Raw genomic sequence first — 19,398 nt, 5'->3', positions numbered from 1 at the left:
GAGTATAGGAGGGAACTACCAGGGTACCAGAGTATAGGAGGGAACTACCAGGGTATCAGAGTATAGGAGGGAACTACCAGGGTACCAGAGTATAGGAGGGAACTACCAGGGTACCAGAGTGTAGGACGGAACTCTACCAGGGTATCAGAGTATAGGAGGGAACTCTACCAGGGTATCAGAGTATAGGAGGGAACTACCAGGGTACCAGAGTATAGGAGGGAACTCTACCTGGGTATCAGAGTATAGGAGGGAACTTCCAGGGTACCAGAGTATAGGAGGGAACTACCAGGGTATCAGGGTATAGGAGGGAACTCTACCAGGGTACCAGAGTATAGGAGGGAACTACCAGGGTATCAGAGTATAGGAGGGAACTCTACCAGGGTATCAGAGTACAGGAGGGAACTCTACCAGGGTACCAGAGTATAGGAGGGAACTACCAGGGTATCAGAGTATAGGAAGGAACTACCAGGGTATCAGAGTATAGGAGGGAACTCTACCAGGGTATCAGAGTATAGGAGGGAACTCTACCAGGGTATCAGAGTATAGGAGGGAACTCTACCAGGGTATCAGAGTATAGGAGGGAACTCTACCAGGGTATCAGAGTATAGGAGGGAACTACCAGGGTACCAGAGTATAGGAGGGAACTACCAGGGTACCAGAGTATAGGAGGGAACTACCAGGGTACCAGAGTATAGGAGGGAACTACCAGGGTATCAGAGTATAGGAGGGAACTACCAGGGTATCAGAGTATAGGAGGGAACTACCAGGGTACCAGAGTATAGGAGGGAACTACCAGGGTACCAGAGTATAGGAGGGAACTCTACCAGGGTATCAGAGTATAGGAGGGAACTCTACCAGGGTATCAGAGTATAGGAGGGAACTACCAGGGTACCAGAGTATAGGAGGGAACTACCAGGGTACCAGAGTATAGGAGGGAACTACCAGGGTACCAGAGTATAGGAGGGAACTACCAGGGTATCAGAGTATAGGAGGGAACTACCAGGGTATCAGAGTATAGGAGGGAACTCTTTCTTCTCGATATTTCTATGTCTCTCTTCTCAATCTTTCTCTCCCTGTTTCGTCTCTCTGTATCTGTGTCCTCCCTTTCTCTCACTCTCTCTTCTCTATTTAAATGCCTTGGATAATAGGTGGTAGCTCTTAAAGGAACTAGGGGGCCAAACTCTCTCCCAGGTTAGTCTACCATCCTATTTCAGAGGGAGGAGAACACTTACTGCCAACTAAAGCTCTATTCGCATAGTACTAGTGTCTCACTGTGTCTAACACAGAACATGTCTAACACAGGGAGAACATGTCTAACACAGGGAGAACATGTCTAACACAGGGAGAACATGCCTAACACAGGGAGAACATGTCTAACACAGGGAGAACATGTCTAACACAGGGAGAACATGTCTAACTAACACAGGGAGAACATGTCTAACACAGGGAGAACATGTCTAACACAGGGAGAACATGTCTAACACAGGGAGAACATGTCTAACACAGGGAGAACATGACTAACACAGGGAGAACATGACTAACACAGGGAGAACATGTCTAACACAGGGAGAACATGACTAACACAGGGAGAACATGTCTAACACAGGGAGAACATGACTAACACAGGCAGAACATGTCTAACACAGGGAGAACATGTCTAACACAGGGAGAACATGACTAACACAGGGAGAACATGACTAACACAGGGAGAACATGTCTAACACAGGGAGAACATGTCTAACACAGGGAGAACATGTCTAACACAGGGAGAACATGTCTAACACAGGGAGAACAGGGAGAACATGTCTAACACAGGGAGAACATGTCTAACACAGGGAGAACATGACTAACACAGGGAGAACATGACTAACACAGGGAGAACAGGGAGAACATGTCTAACACAGGGAGAACATGTCTAACACAGGGAGAACATGTCTAACTAACACAGGGAGAACATGACTAACACAGGGAGAACATGACTAACACAGTGAGAACATGACTAACACAGGGAGAACATGTCTAACACAGGGAGAACGTGTCTAACACAGTGAGAACATGACTAACACAGGGAGAACGTGTCTAACATAGGGAGAACAGGGAGAACATGTCTAACACAGGGAGAACATGTCTAACACAGGGAGAACATGTCTAACACAGGGAGAACATGACTAACACAGGGAGAACATGACTAACACAGGGAGAACGTGTCTAACACAGGGAGAACGTGTCTAACACAGTGAGAACATGACTAACACAGGGAGAACGTGTCTAACATAGGGAGAACAGGGAGAACATGTCTAACACAGGGAGAACATGTCTAACACAGGGAGAACATGTCTAACACAGGGAGAACATGACTAACACAGGGAGAACATGACTAACACAGGGAGAACGTGTCTAACACAGTGAGAACATGACTAACACAGGGAGAACATGACTAACACAGGGAGAACAGGGAGAACATGTCTAACACAGGGAGAACATGTCTAACACAGGGAGAACATGACTAACACAGGGAGAACATGACTAACACAGGGAGAACAGGGAGAACATGTCTAACACAGGGAGAACATGTCTAACACAGGGAGAACATGTCTAACTAACACAGGGAGAACATGACTAACACAGGGAGAACATGACTAACACAGTGAGAAGATGACTAACACAGGGAGAACATGTCTAACACAGGGAGAACGTGTCTAACACAGTGAGAACATGACTAACACAGGGAGAACGTGTCTAACATAGGGAGAACAGGGAGAACATGTCTAACACAGGGAGAACATGTCTAACACAGGGAGAACATGTCTAACACAGGGAGAACATGACTAACACAGTGAGAACATGACTAACACAGGGAGAACATGTCTAACACAGGGAGAACGTGTCTAACACAGTGAGAACATGACTAACACAGGGAGAACATGACTAAGTAACACAGGGAGAACATGACTAACACGGGAGAACATGACTAACACAGGGAGAACATGTCTAACTAACACAGGGAGAACATGACTAACACAGGGAGAACATGACTAACACAGGGAGAACATGTCTAACACAGGGAGAACATGTTTAACACAGGGAGAACATGTCTAACACAGGGAGAACATGTCTAACACAGGGAGAACATGACTAACACAGGGAGAACATGTCTAACACAGGGAGAACATGTCTAACACAGGGAGAACATGTCTAACACAGGGAGAACATGACTAACTAACACAGGGAGAACATGTCTAACACAGGGAGAACATGACTAACACAGGGAGAACATGTCTAACACAGGGAGAACATGTCTAACACAGGGAGAACATGTCTAACACAGGGAGAACATGACTAACACAGGGAGAACATGACTAACACAGGGAGAACATGACTAACACAGGGAGAACATGACTAACACAGGGAGAACATGACTAACACAGGGAGAACATGTCTAACACAGGGAGAACATGTCTAACAGGGAGAACATGTCTAACACAGGGAGAACATGACTAACACAGGGAGAACATGTCTAACACAGGCAGAACATGACTAACTAACACAGGGAGAACATGACTAACACAGGGAGAACATGTCTAACACAGGGAGAACATGATCTGCACATTTGGTAAGCAGCCTTGGTCTGCTGAAGTGCAGTTTGTGTCATGGCAGAGTAACCAGACCGTAGTTTACATGTAAGGTTTACATTAGAGGTCGACCGATTGTGATTTTTCAACACCGATGCTGATACCGATTATTGGAGGACCAAAAACCCGCCGATACCGATTCATTGGCCGATTTGCTATATTTGTAATAATGACAATTACTACAATACTGAATGAACAATGAACAAATAAATACATCAATAAAATCAATTTAGTCTCAAATAAATAATGAAACATGTTCAATTTGGTTTAAATAATGCAAAAACACGGTGTTGGAGAAGAAAGTAAAAGTGCAATATGTGCCATGTAAAAAAAGCTAACATTTAAGTTCCTTGCTCAGAACATATGAACATATGAAAGCTGGTGGTTCCTTTTAACATGAGTCTTCAATATTCCCAGGTAAGAAGTTTTAGGTTGTAGTTATTATAGGAATTATGACGCGTCGACTATTTCTCTCAATACTATTTGTATTTCATATACCTTTGACTATTGGATGTTCTTATAGGCACTATATTATTGCCAGCCTAATATTGGGAGTTGATAGGCTTGAAGTCTGTGCCTCAAGTATTGCTAAGAGCTGCTGGCAAACACAGTAAAGTTTGAATGCTTACGAGCATGCTGCTGCCTACCACCGCTCAGTCAGACTGCTCTATCAAATATCAAATAATAGACTTAATTATAATAAACACACAGATAAACACACAGCCTTTGGTCATTAATATGGTAAAATCCGGAAACTATCATTTAGAAAATAAAAACGTTTATTCTTTCAGTGAAATAAGGAAACGTTCCATATTTTATCGAACGGGTGGCATCCCTAAGTCTAAATATTGCTGTTACATTGCACAACCTTCAATGTTATGTCATAGTTATGTAAAATTCTAGCAAATTAATTACGGTTTTTGTTAGGAAGAAATGGTCTTCACACAGTTCGCAACGAGCCAGGCGGCCCAAACTGCTGCATATACCCTGACTCTGCTTGCACTGAACGCAAGAGAAGTGACACAATTTCCCTAGTTAATATTCCCTGCTAACAAGCATTTATTTTAACTAAATATGCAGGTTTAAAAATATATACTTCTATGTATTGATTTTAAGAAAGGCATTGATGTTATGGTTAGGTACATTTGTGCAACGATTGTGCTTTTTTCCGCAAATGTGCTTTTGTTAAATCTTTCACCCTGTAATGGGTGCGTGTCGGTGGGAGGGAAGTCAGGCGCAGGAGAACGAACTTGGTATAAACGAAGTCGTTTAATTAGTGCTCACCAAACTCCGAAAACCAAAATATACAAAGTAATAAAAGTGGGTACAAAACCCGTCACACACCAGAACATAACTTGCACATCACATACAATCAAACAATCACCGACAAGGACATGGGGGGGGGGGAACAGAGGGTTAAATATACAACATGTAATTGATGAGATTGGAAGCAGGTGTGATGTAAGACAAGACAAAACCAATGGAAAATGAAAAATGGATCAGCGATGGCTAGAGGGTCGGTGACGTCGACCGACTTCGGCAGAAGTCATGACACACCCGTTTGGCGAAGTTGAAGTTTGCTGTGATTTCGATGATAAATGAACAGGCACTGCTTTGATTATATGCAACGCAGGACAAGCTAGTTAACCTAGTAATATCATCAACCATGTGTAGTTAACTAGTGATTATGTGAAGATTGATTGTTTTTTATAAGATAAGTTTAATGCTAGCTAGCAACTTACCTTGGCTCCTTGCAGCCACAAGGTTCTTTTGATGCTGCACTCACGTAACAGGTGGTTAGCCTGCCACGCAGTCTCCTCGTGGATTGCAATGTAATCGGCCATAATCGGCGTCCAAAAAGGCCGATAACCGATTGTTATGGAAACGTGAAATCGGCCATAATTAATCGGCCATGCCGATTAATCAGTCGATCTCTAGTTAACATGGTGCTAACAATTATGGGGTCTGGCTTAGCTCTGCACAAGCCAACCACAAATATAACTGCAGTACAATCCTTCAAAAGTAGCTCATTGCAGTTTCCTTACTCAAAAGCAACGAGCAGGTAGCTCATACTAACATGCTTTATACACAACAAATCTTGTTGGATACGTAAAGTGGAACTGACAGCGTTTTACCTGCAGACAATCATAATATTTGTAAAAAATATCAAATTACCAGTTTATGCTACTTTCTAAGAGGTATAAAAAAAAAGGTTATATTTCACCCAGAATCCCATGACGTACAGTAAGGTATTGTTGGCAAAATAGATGGATGCAGTTCAATGCTTGATTAATATAGTTTACCAATACATTTCTTGCTAATCCCCAATTAATCCTAATCAGATTGTAAATCCCAGCTGGCCTGGTACATTGTTTGCTGCCCCCATTCAGGATGCACTGCTTCAGTTCAATATTTTGGACCAAAACGGACGAATGTAACTACGACTGTGGAATGTCAATATAATCAAACTAGCAAGGGAAATGATCACAAATCAGTCATAACGTGACTAATAGGTGTGTCAAACACAAGGCCCCTGAGCCAAATAGGACACACAAGAGAGTATAAATTAATTAACAGTTAAGTCATCTACTTTATGAAATGACCGTCTGATATGCTTGCATCGGTGAATTCAACTTCTATTGCGCTGCTTTTGTGTGTCCGTTTACAGCACACAGCAGAGGGAGGGCGTACAGATTCATGCCACAGTCCTATTTAGGCTACAAAAATGTTGCAGTCTGGCTTCGTTTTTTTTAAAGCTTGACAATGAATAACAGAACAACGAAACCAGCAACAAAACACCATGCAAAGGAGAAACATCTAGGCCTATTACAGCAACATTTGAGCAGAAGCCAAGGCTGGCTATTCAACTACAATACATGTTGAGTGCAGCAATGCGACATTCAACTGTACCGGTGATCCATAAAATGTTCCAAAAAAACCTATAGATATGTTTTTGTTATTTGCAGTTATTAAATACTTTTGGATTAGGGTCGCAGCATATTATGCGACTCTGCGAGCATAGCAGCAAAGGCTGGACAGATATTATTGATCTCTTCTTCTGTTTTAAAATGTTAATGCTGTGTACAGCAACGTCTGTATATACAGTGCATTCGGAAAGTATTGAGACCCCTTGACTTTTTCCACGTTACAAGTAAATCAAAATCCTCATCAATCTAAACACAATACCCCATAATGCCGAAGCAACATTTTTTTTTTAAACTTTTTACTCATTTATAAAAAATATGAAAACAGAAATAACTTATTTACATCAGTATTCAGACTCTTTGCTATGAGACTAAAAATTGAGCTCAGGTGCATCCTGTTTCCATTGATCATCCTTGATGATGATGAGGATGATCAACGGAAACAGCTCCATTTCCAAAGAGTCTGAATAATTATGTAAATAAGGTATGTTTTTGTGTTTTTCAAGAAATTCTCAAAGAATCCTCAACCTGTTTTCACTTTGTCATTATGGGGTATTATGTGTAGATTGATGAGGAATATTTTTTATTTATTCCATTTTAGAATAAAGCTGTAATGTAACAAATTGTGGAAAAAGTCAAGGGGTCTGAATACTTTCGGAATGCAATGTATATATTGGATAAAGTAGTTAATGACAGACTATAGAGTGGTTACAGTAGTTAATGACAGAATATAGAGTAGTTATAGTACGGCAGACTATTGAGTGGTTACAGTAGTTACAGACTATTGAGTAGTTACAGTAGTTAATGACAGACGGATGATTCTTCAATGTTTATTTTAGGGTGGAAAAAACAGTCACCTTAGGGTTCAACAACATTCCCAGAACAAAATGTTGTTTGTTCTTTAAAGGGTCCCAGAAATGTTATTTAGGTTGTGGGAACATTGTGGGGATATAACACTTTCCAGTCACACAGATAATCAGACAATGTTTGTATCAGTGTGCACAAAATATTCTGTTTACAGAACATCCTTTCAGAGTTCTTTAGAGGTTTCCGGAACATATAATTAGGTTGTGGAAACCTTGTGGGCATATTATAAGAGATAGGCACCTTAAACACAAAATATTCTCATTTGTGATGTGATTAAATCTAGTAAAAGAGGGCTAGTAAAGGAGGGCTAGTAAAAGAGAATAGAAAAGGCAGGAGCACGGGAAAAACACGCTGGTTGACTTGGAACATACAAGACGAACTGGCACAGAGAGACAGGAAACACAGGGATAAATACACTGGCACAGAGAGACAGGAAACACAGGGATAAATACACTGGGGAAAACACCTGGAGGGGGTGGAGACAATCACAAGGACAGGTGAAACAGATCAGAGTGTGAAATCTGGGACAAACATAATGGGGAAGTATTCTAATCTATAGAGAAACATAATGGGGATGTATTCCAGTCTATAGAGAAACATAATGGGGATGTATTCCAGTCTATAGAGAAACATAATGGGGATGTATTCTAATCTATAGAGAAACATAATGGGGATGTATTCCAGTCTATAGAGAAACATAATGGGGATGTTTTCTAATCTGGAGATAAACATAATGGGGATGTTTTCCAGTCTATAGAGAAACATAATGGGGATGTATTCCAGTCTATAGAGAAACATAATGGGGATGTATTCCAGTCTATAGAGAAACATAATGGGGATGTATTCTAATCTATAGAGAAACTTAATGGGGATGTTTTCTAATCTGGAGAGAAACATAATGGGGATGTATTCCAGTCTATAGAGAAACATAATGGGGATGTTTTCCAGTCTATAGAGAAACATAATGGGGATGTATTCCAGTCTGGAGGGAAACATATTGGGGATGTATTCCAGTCTATAGAGAAACATAATGGGGATGTATTCTAATCTATAGAGAAACATAATGGGGATGTATTCCAATCTGGAGGGAAACATATTGGGGATGTATTCTAATCTATAGAGAAACATAATGGGGATGTATTCTAATCTATAGAGAAACATAATGGGGATGTATTCCAGTCTGGAGGGAAACATAATGGGGATGTATTCCAATCTATAGAGAAACATAATGGGGATGTATTCCAATCTGGAGGGAAACATAATGGGGATGTATTCCAGTCTATAGAGAAACATAATGGGGATGTTTTCTAATCTATAGAGAAACATAATGGGGATGTATTCCAGTCTATAGAGAAACATAATGGGGATGTATTCCAATCTGGAGGGAAACACAATGGGGATGTATTCTAATCTATAGAGAAACATAATGGGGATGTATTCCAATCTATAGAGAAACATAATGGGGATGTATTCCAGTCTATAGAGAAACATAATGGGGATGTATTCTAATCTATAGAGAAACATAATGGGGATGTATTCCAATCTGGAGGGAAACATAATGGGGATGTATTCCAGTCTATAGAGAAACATAATGGGGATGTATTCTAATCTATAGAGAGACATAATGGGGATGTATTCCAGTCTATAGAGAAACATAATGGGGATGTATTCCAGTCTGGATAGAAACATAATGGGGATGTATTCCAGTCTATAGAGAAACATAATGGGGATGTATTCTAATCTATAGAGAGACATAATGGGGATGTATTCTAATCTATAGAGAAACATAATGGGGATGTATTCCAGTCTATAGAGAAACATAATGGGGATGTATTCCAGTCTATAGAGAAACATAATGGGGATGTATTCCAGTCTATAGAGAAACATAATGGGGATGTATTCTAATCTATAGAGAAACATAATGGGGATGTATTCCAATCTGGAGAGAAACATAATGGGGATGTATTCTAATCTATAGAGAAACATAATGGGGATGTATTCCAATCTGGAGAGAAACATAATGGGGATGTATTCTAATCTGGAGGGAAACATAATGGGGATGTATTCCAGTCTATAGAGAAACATAATGGGGATGTATTCCAGTCTATAGAGAAACATAATGGGGATGTATTCCAGTCTGGATAGAAACATAATGGGGATGTATTCCAATCTGCTTGCTTATACTTTCAGGTGCTACAAATTTGCATGCTGAGAATGTTTGGTCAATCTTAAATATAACATTTTGTAAATATTCTTAAAATGTATATCGTGTGAACATCAATGTAATATTATGTTTAACCTAAAAACAATATGTTTTGAATGTCCTAAAAACAGACGGAACATTGTGCAACATTGTGGGAATGTTCTGTGACACATTCGTGAATATCTCAAGAATATTCTTGCAACATCCCAGACAACTCTCATTACTTAATTAAATGTTCTGGGAACATTTAAAGAATTTAGACTAGGTGTTCTGCCAACATTCTTACAATATTTTGGGAATGTCCTGTGCAACCTAACTTAAACATTTTATGCAATTCATCACAAATGAGCATATTTTGTGTTTTGGGAACCTATCTCTTGTAGTGTACCCACAATGTTCCCACAACCTAATTAAATGTTCTGGAAACCTTTTAAAAACTCAAAAGGCAGATCTGTCAACACTCTAGTAAAATCAAAGGAATGTAAAGTGCACCCTGATACAAACATTATCTGAATGTCAGCACAACTGGACTGTTTTAGTGTTTTAAGGAAATGTCTTAAGAACTTTTGAAGAACATAAAAAAATGTGTTCTGGGAACATTCTTGTAACATTAGGGGAATGTTCTTTGAACCCTAAAATAAACATTTTATAATCATCCACACAACTAGACAGTTTGTGTTTTGGGAACATGTCTTTTGTGACGTCCTTACAATGTACCACAGACTGTTCCTAAAACCGTATGAAACATTCGGGGAACCTTTTGAAAAAAGAGACAAAATGTGTTCTGGGAACATTCTTGCAACATCAGGCAAATGTTTTAAACAAACATTGTGTAATCATCACCATGACTGGACAGTGTTTGTTTTATGAGAACATTTGCTGCAACCTAACGATTGTTCTGGGAACTTTCAGAGAACTAATTTTGGTTTGCTGGGAAAAACATTACTTGTACATTGCGGTTACTACATTACCTGGAAACCTAATGATAGCTTTTGGGGAATGTTTTGTGGTGGTTGTTACAGATGTTGTGCACATTTCAGTGAATGTTAGGAGGACATTCCAAGGATATTTAATTGAAGACATATTTTGAAATGTAATGTTATTATTGGGATGTTATCATTCTAATCTTCGATAAACTAAACTATAACTTAATGGGAATCTTAGCTAATGTTCTGGGAATGTTTCTGGTTTTCTGGGCTGGATCTCTGTCACACACACACACACACACACATATATATACATATACACACACACACACACACACACACACACACACACACACACACACACACACACACACACACATATATATATATACACACACACACACACACATATATATACACACACACACACACACACATATATGTATATATATATACACACACACACACACACACATATATATATACATACACACACACACACACACACACATATATATACACACACACACACATATATACACATACCCTCTATGCGAGTGCTGATTTTAATTTTCAACATGTATTTGTAGAGACGTTAATTGTATAGTAATAGTAATATCTATAGTATAAAGCTATATTATTCTATACAAATGCAGCATCCATTATGCAGTAGGATCCTTAGCATAGATTAGAGAAGCATTTCTTTCTTTTTTTATTTGAAACCTGGTTGATTCTTTCTTCACTAACGCTCCACCACCTTGCTGTGTCTGTTCAGTCTGAGACTAACCCTTCTCTCCTGTCCTCCTGTCCTCCTGTCCTCCTGTCCTCCTGTCCTCTAGTCCTCCTGTCCTCTAGTCCTCCTGTCCTCCTGTCCTCCTGTCCTCCTGTCCTCCTGTCCTCTAGTCCTCCTGTCCTCTAGTCCTCCTGTCCTCCTGTCCTCCTGTCCTCTAGCCCTCCTGTCCTCCTGTCCTCCTGTCCTCCTGTCCTCCTGTCCTCTAGTCCTCCTGTCCTCTAGTCCTCCTGTCCTCTAGCCCTCCTGTCCTCCTGTCCTCTAGTCCTCCTGTCCTCCTGTCCTCTAATCCTCCTGTCCTCCTGTCCTCCTGTCCTCTAGTCCTCCTGTCCTCTAGCCCTCCTGTCCTCCTGTCCTCTAGTCCTCCTGTCCTCCTGTCCTCTAATCCTCCTGTCCTCCTGTCCTCCTGTCCTCTAGTCCTCCTGTACTCCTGTCCTCCTGTCCTCTAGTCCTCCTGTCCTCCTGTCCTCCTGTCCTCTAGTCCTCCTGTACTCCTGTCCTCCTGTCCTCTAGTCCTCCTGTCCTCCTGTCCTCTAGTCCTCCTGTACTCCTGTCCTCCTGTCCTCTAGCCCTCCTGTCCTCCTGTCCTCCTGTCCTCCTGTCCTCCTGTCCTCTAGTCCTCCTGTCCTCTAGTCCTCCTGTCCTCCTGTCCTCCAGTCCTCCTGTCCTCCTGTCCTCCTGTCCTCCTGTCCTCCTGTCCTCTAGTCCTCCTGTCCTCTAGTCCTCCTGTCCTCCTGTCCTCTAGTCCTCCTGTCCTCCTGTCCTCTAGTCCTCCTGTCCTCCTGTCCTCTAGTCCTCCTGTCCTCTAGTCCTCCTGTCCTCTAGTCCTCCTGTCCTCCTGTCCTCTAGTCCTCCTGTCCTCCTGTCCTCCTGTCCTCTAGCCCTCCTGTCCTCCTGTCCTCTAGTCCTCCTGTCCTCTAGCCCTCCTGTCCTCTAGCCCTCCTGTCCTCCTGTCCTCTAGTCCTCCTGTCCTCCCCGCTCTAAGACTAACCCTTCTCCCCTGTTCTCCAGCCCTGAAGTAGTGAAGTGACTATGCATAGATAATAAACAGCGAGTAGCAGCAGTGTAAAAACAAATGGAGGGGGGGGGTCAATGTAAATAGTCCGGTGGCCATTTTATTAATTGTTCATCAGTTTTGTGGCTTGGGGGTAGAAGCTGTTAAGGAGCCTTTTGGTGAGTTTGCTCTCCAACATAAGCTTGTGTGCATCCAAAATGGCACCCCATTCCCTATAAAGTGCACTACTTTTGACCAGAGACATTACTGTATACAGGGAATGAAGTTCGATTTGGGACGTCTCTTATTCAGGCCCCAATATGGACTACAGCAGAGAGTAGCCAGGGCATTGGGGGGGGGGCCTCGTATTCAGGCCCCAATATGGACTACAGCAGAGAGTAGCTAGGGCATTGGGGGGGGGCCTCGTATTCAGGCCCCAAGATGCACTACAGCAGAGAGTAGCCAGGGCATTGGGGGGGGGGGCTCGTATTCAGGCCCCAAGATGCACTACAGCAGAGAGTAGCCAGGGCATTGGGGGGGCACCTCGTATTCAGGCCCCAAGATGCACTACAGCAGAGAGTAGCCAGGGCATTGGGGGGGGGCACCTCGTATTCAGGCCCCAAGATGCACTACAGCAGAGAGTAGCCAGGGACGTTCTAGTCAAAGCCAACATGTTTTAATAACAACAAACCTTAGTAATTTTTCCTAGAGTGTGTTGAAGTTTCTACGTGTATGAAACAATGATTTATAATTATTTTTAGTTTTTAATGCTACGTGTGATTACTTCAGGATAACAGCACGTGTCTGGTTTAAAAAGGCCTTAGCAGTTAAACTCAGAGAATTCACTATGGAATAATAATAATATAACGATATAATAAGGTAGTGAATTCAGAGGGCAGCCCCCACCGGATCCCAACAACTGGTCCAACAACTGTCAGCCCAATGCCTTCTCCGTTACACCAAGAGATCTGAACCGCTTGCCGAAGTTGCTGGCTGTTGGCTTAAAGTCGCCATACCTGTTCTCATCTTACAGAGCCCACCACTATACTCACCGATCGACAAACCCCCATGATAGAATGAATTCAGACCACTAGCTTCAAACGAGAAATGTTTTTCACATCTTCAGAAGTGAGCATTTGTTTGTGAAGATGTTTTTCTTGTAAAAAAATCGACAAATATCACTGTCGCCTGTCTGTAAATATGGTGCCTGTGTCCCAAAATGTCTCCCTATTCCCTACACAGTGAACTACTTTTTGACCGGACACTGGTAAAAAGTAGTGTACTACATAGGGAACGTGGTGCGGTGTAGAAGAACACTCTGTGTTTTGAGTTGACGATAAAAACCATGAGATTGTGTGTACCTTGACTGAATGTCATTGAGCAGAAAGTGGTCGTCCCAAATGGCCCTCTATTCCAACAGAGCACTACTTTAGACCAAAGGCCGTCAGTGTGATGCTGAGGGCCCTGGGATCTGGTCAAACGTGGAGGACGATGTAAAGAAATAAGGTGTTTTCAGAACTAACCACACAACAAACTGATGCTTGATGTTGTAAAGCTAAGGTGATTTTTCTTTGTTTTTTTTTTTACAGTTATTTATGATGACGATATTTTCTCTCTGTCTCTCTCATTCACCCTGTTTCTCATTCGTGCCCTTCAGTCCAGTCAATCTGTCAGGGGTCTGGCCTGCTGAAGCAGAGTTTCACTCTCCCCATCTCCTTCTGTACGGTATAATAACTAGGCCAATAAACAGCAGCTGATCAGTGAGACGACCCTCCTGTGTCTTTGCTATGGTTCTTTCTCTAAGACTACTCTACTACTACTCTACCACTACACTACACAACTCTACCACTACTCTACCACTACTCTACCACTACTCTACCACTACTCTACTAATAAACTACTATACCACTACACTACTCTACCAATACACTACTCTACTGCTACACTACTCTAACACTACTCTACCACTACTCTACCACTACTCTACCACTACTCTACCACTACTCTACACTACTCTACCACTACTCTACCACTACTCTACCACTCTCTACCACTATACTACCACTACCACTACTCTACCACTATACTACTCTACCACTACACTACCACTATACTACTCTACCACTACACTACTCTACCACTACTCTACCACTATACTACTCTACCACTACACTACTCTACCACTACTCTACCACTACACTACACTACTCTACCACTACTCTACCACTACTCTACCACTCTCTACCACTATACTACTACTACACTACTCTACCACTATACTACTCTACCACTACACTACTCTACCACTACTCTAACACTCTCTACCAATATACTACCACTACACAACCACTACTCTACCACTACACTACTACTACACTACTACTACACTACTACTCTACCACTACTCTACCACTACACTACTCTAACAAACACTACACTACCACTAACACTACCCTACCACTACACTACACTACCACTACTCTACCACTACTACTCTACTACTACACTACTCTACTACTACATTACATTACTACTACAATTCTCTACAACTACACTACTCTACTACTACACTACCCTACCACTACACTACTCTACTACTACATTACTCTACCACTAAACTACTCTACTACTACACTGCTCTACTACTACACTACTCTACCACTACACTACTCTACTACTACACTACTCTACTACTACACTACTCTACCACTACACTACTCTACAACTACACTACACTACCACTACTCTACCACTACACTACCGCTACACTACTCTACCACAACAATACTCTACCACTACACTACTCTACCACTACACTACTCTACCACTACACAAGTCTACTACTACACTACTCTCCCATTAAACTACTCTACCACTACACTACTCTACTACTACTCTACCACTACTCTACTTCTACACTACTCTACTACTACACTACTCTACCATTACACAAATCTAGCACTAATCTACTACACTACTTTACTACTACACTACTCTACCACTACACTAGTCTACTACTGCACTACTCTACTACTACACAACTCTACCATTACACCACTCTAGCACTACTCTACTACACTACTCTACAACTACACTTCTCTACCACTACCCTAGTCTACTACTACACTACTCTACTAGTACACTAATCTACCACTACTCTACTCTAACACTACGCTACTACACTACTCTACTACTACACTACACTACTACTACACTACTCTACCATTACTCTACTCTATCACTACACTACTACACTACTCTACTACTACACAACTCTACCATTACACCACTCTAGCACTACTCTACTACACTACTCTACCACTACACTACTCTACCACTAGACTGCTCTACTACTACACTACTCTACCACTACACTACTCTACTACTACACTACTCTAATACTACTCTACTCTACCACAACAATACTCTACCACTACACTACTCTACCACTACACTACTCTACCACTACACTACTCTACCAATAATCTACCACTACACAAGTCTACTACTACACTACTCTACTACACTACTCTACTACTACGCTTCTCAACCACTTCACCAGTCTACTACTACACTACTCTACTACTACACAACTCTACCATTACACCACTCTAGCACTACTCTACTACACTAGTCTACTACTATACTTCTCTACCATTACCCTAGTCTACTACTACACTACTCTACTACTACACTAATCTACCACTACTCTATTTTAACACTACGCTACTACACTACTCTCCTACTACACTACATTACTAGTACACTACTCTACCATTACTCTACTCTACCACTACACTACTACACTACTCTACTACTACACAACTCTACCATTACACCACTCTAGCACTACTCTACTACACTACTATACTACTCTACCACTACAATAGTCTACTACTACACTACTCTACTACTACTCTATTACTACACTACTCTTCTACTACTACACTACTCTACCAATACCCCAGTCTACTACTACACTACTCTACTACTACACAACTCTACCATTACACCACTCTAACACTACTCTACTACACTACTATACTACTACACTACTCTACCACTACAATAGTCTACTACTACACTACTCTACTACTACACAACTCTACCATGACTCTACTCTACCACTACACTACTACACTACTCTACTACTACACAACTCTACCATTACACCACTCTAGCACTACTCTACTACAGTACTCTACCACTACACTACTCTACCACTACACTACTCTACAACTACACTACACTACCACTACTCTACCACTACTCTACCGCTACACTACTCTACCACCACACTACTCTACTACTACACTACTCAACAACTACACTACTCTACAACTACACCACCCTACTCTACTGCTACACTTCTCTACCACTACACTACTACTACACTACTCTACCACTACATTACTCTACCACTACACTACTCTACCACTACTACTACACTACTCGACCATTACACTACACTACTAGTACACTACTCCACCACTACTACTACACTACACTACCATTACACTACACTACTACTACACTACTACTACTCTACTCTACTACTACTCTACTCTACTACTACTCTACTACTACACTACTCTACTACTACATTACATTACTACTACAATTCTCTACAACTACACTACTCTACTACTACACTACCCTACCACTACACTACTCTACTACTACATTACTCTACCACTAAACTACTCTACTACTACACTGCTCTACTACTACACTACTCTACCACTACACTACTCTACTACTACACTACTCTACTACTACACTACTCTACCACTACACTACTCTACAACTACACTACACTACCACTACTCTACCACTACTCTACCGCTACACTACTCTACCACAACAATACTCTACCACTACACTACTCTACCACTACACTACTCTACCACTACACAAGTCTACTACTACACTACTCTCCCATTAAACTACTCTACCACTACACTACTCTACTACTACTCTACCACTACTCTACTTCTACACTACTCTACTACTACACTACTCTACCATTACACAAATCTAGCACTAATCTACTACACTACTTTACTACTACACTACTCTACCACTACACTAGTCTACTACTACACTACTCTACTACTACACAACTCTACCATTACACCACTCTAGCACTACTCTACTACACTACTCTAATACTACACTTCTCTACCACTACCCTAGTCTACTACTACACTACTCTACTAGTACACTAATCTACCACTACTCTACTCTAACACTACGCTACTACACTACTCTGCTACTACACTACACTACTACTACACTACTCTACCATTACTCTACTCTATCACTACACTACTACACTACTCTACTACTACACAACTCTACCATTACACCACTCTAGCACTACTCTACTACAGTACTCTACCACTACACTACTCTACCACTAGACTGCTCTACTACTACACTACTCTACCACTACACTACTCTACTACTACACTACTCTACCACTACTCTACCACTACACTAAGCTACCACTGCACTACTCTACTACTACACTACTCTACTACTACACTACTCTACCACTACACTACTCTACAACTACACTACACTACCACTACTCTACCGCTACACTACTCTACCATCACACTACTCTACTACTACACTACTCAACCACTACACTACTCTACCACTACACTACACTACCCTACTACTACACTACTCTACTACTACTACACTACTCTAACACTACACTACTTTACTACTACACGACTCTACTACTACACTACTTTACTACTACACTACTCTACCACTACACTACCACTACTCTACTGCTACACTTCTCTACCACTACACTACTACTACACTACTCTACCACTGCACTACTCTACCACTACACTACTCTACCACTACTACTACACTACTCTACCATTACACTACACTACTACTACACTACTCTACCACTACTAATTCACTACTCTACCATTACACTACACTACTACTACACTACTACTACTCTACTCTACTACTACTCTACTACTACACTACTCTACTACTACATTACTTTAATACTACAATTCTCTACAACTGCACTACTCTACTACTACACTACTCTACTACTACACTACCCTACCACTACACTACTCTACTACTACATTACTCTACCACTAAACTACTCTACTACTACACTCCTCTACTACTATATTACTCTACCACTACACTCTCTACTACCACACTACTCTACGACTACACTACTCTACCACTATACTACTCCACTACTACACTAATCTACCACTACACTACTCTACAACTACACTACTCTACCATTACACTACTCTACCACTACTCTACCACTACTCTACTACTACACTACTCTACCACTACACCACTCTACTACTACTCCACTCTACTGCTACACTACTCATCTACTGCTCTACTCAACTACTACACTACTCTGCCACTATACCACTCTACTACTACACTACTCTACAAATACTCTACTACTCTACTCTACTACTACTCAACTACTACACTACTCAACCACTATACCACTCTACTACTCCACTACTCTACTACCAATACTCTGCTACTCTATTCTACTAATACACTACACTACTCTACCACTACTCTACCACTACAGTACTCTACTACTACACTACTCTACCAATACTCTACTCTACTTCTACTCTACCACTACTACTACAATACTCTACCACTACACTACTCTACCACTACTCTTCCACTACTCTACCACTACACTACTCTTCCACCACAGTACTCTACCACTACACTACTCTACCACTACACAACTCTACCACTACTCTACTACTACACTACTCTACTACTGCACTACTCTACCATTACACTACTCTACCACTGCTCTACTACTACGCTACTCTTCCATTACTCTACCACTACTCTACTCTACTACTACACTACTCTACCACTACTCTACCACTACACTACACTACCACTACTCTACCACTACTCTACTCTACCACTACACTACTCTACTACTACACTACTCTACCACTACTCTACCCTACCACTACTCTACCACTACACTACACTACCACTACTCTACTTTAC

At 41.4% G+C, this 19,398-nt stretch overlaps 1 protein-coding gene across 1 annotated transcript in view; it reads left to right on the top strand.

Annotated features, from left to right (window-relative positions):
* The window catches only part of LOC115187509 (paralemmin-2-like), a 44,380-nt gene that overhangs the window by 11,473 nt on the left and 13,509 nt on the right, over positions 1-19,398 (top strand). The window lies entirely within an intron of this gene.

Source organism: Salmo trutta, unplaced genomic scaffold (genome assembly GCF_901001165.1).
Source record: "Salmo trutta unplaced genomic scaffold, fSalTru1.1, whole genome shotgun sequence".
Classification (NCBI taxonomy): domain Eukaryota; kingdom Metazoa; phylum Chordata; class Actinopteri; order Salmoniformes; family Salmonidae; genus Salmo; species Salmo trutta.
This window is presented reverse-complemented; position numbering and strand designations above follow the sequence as displayed.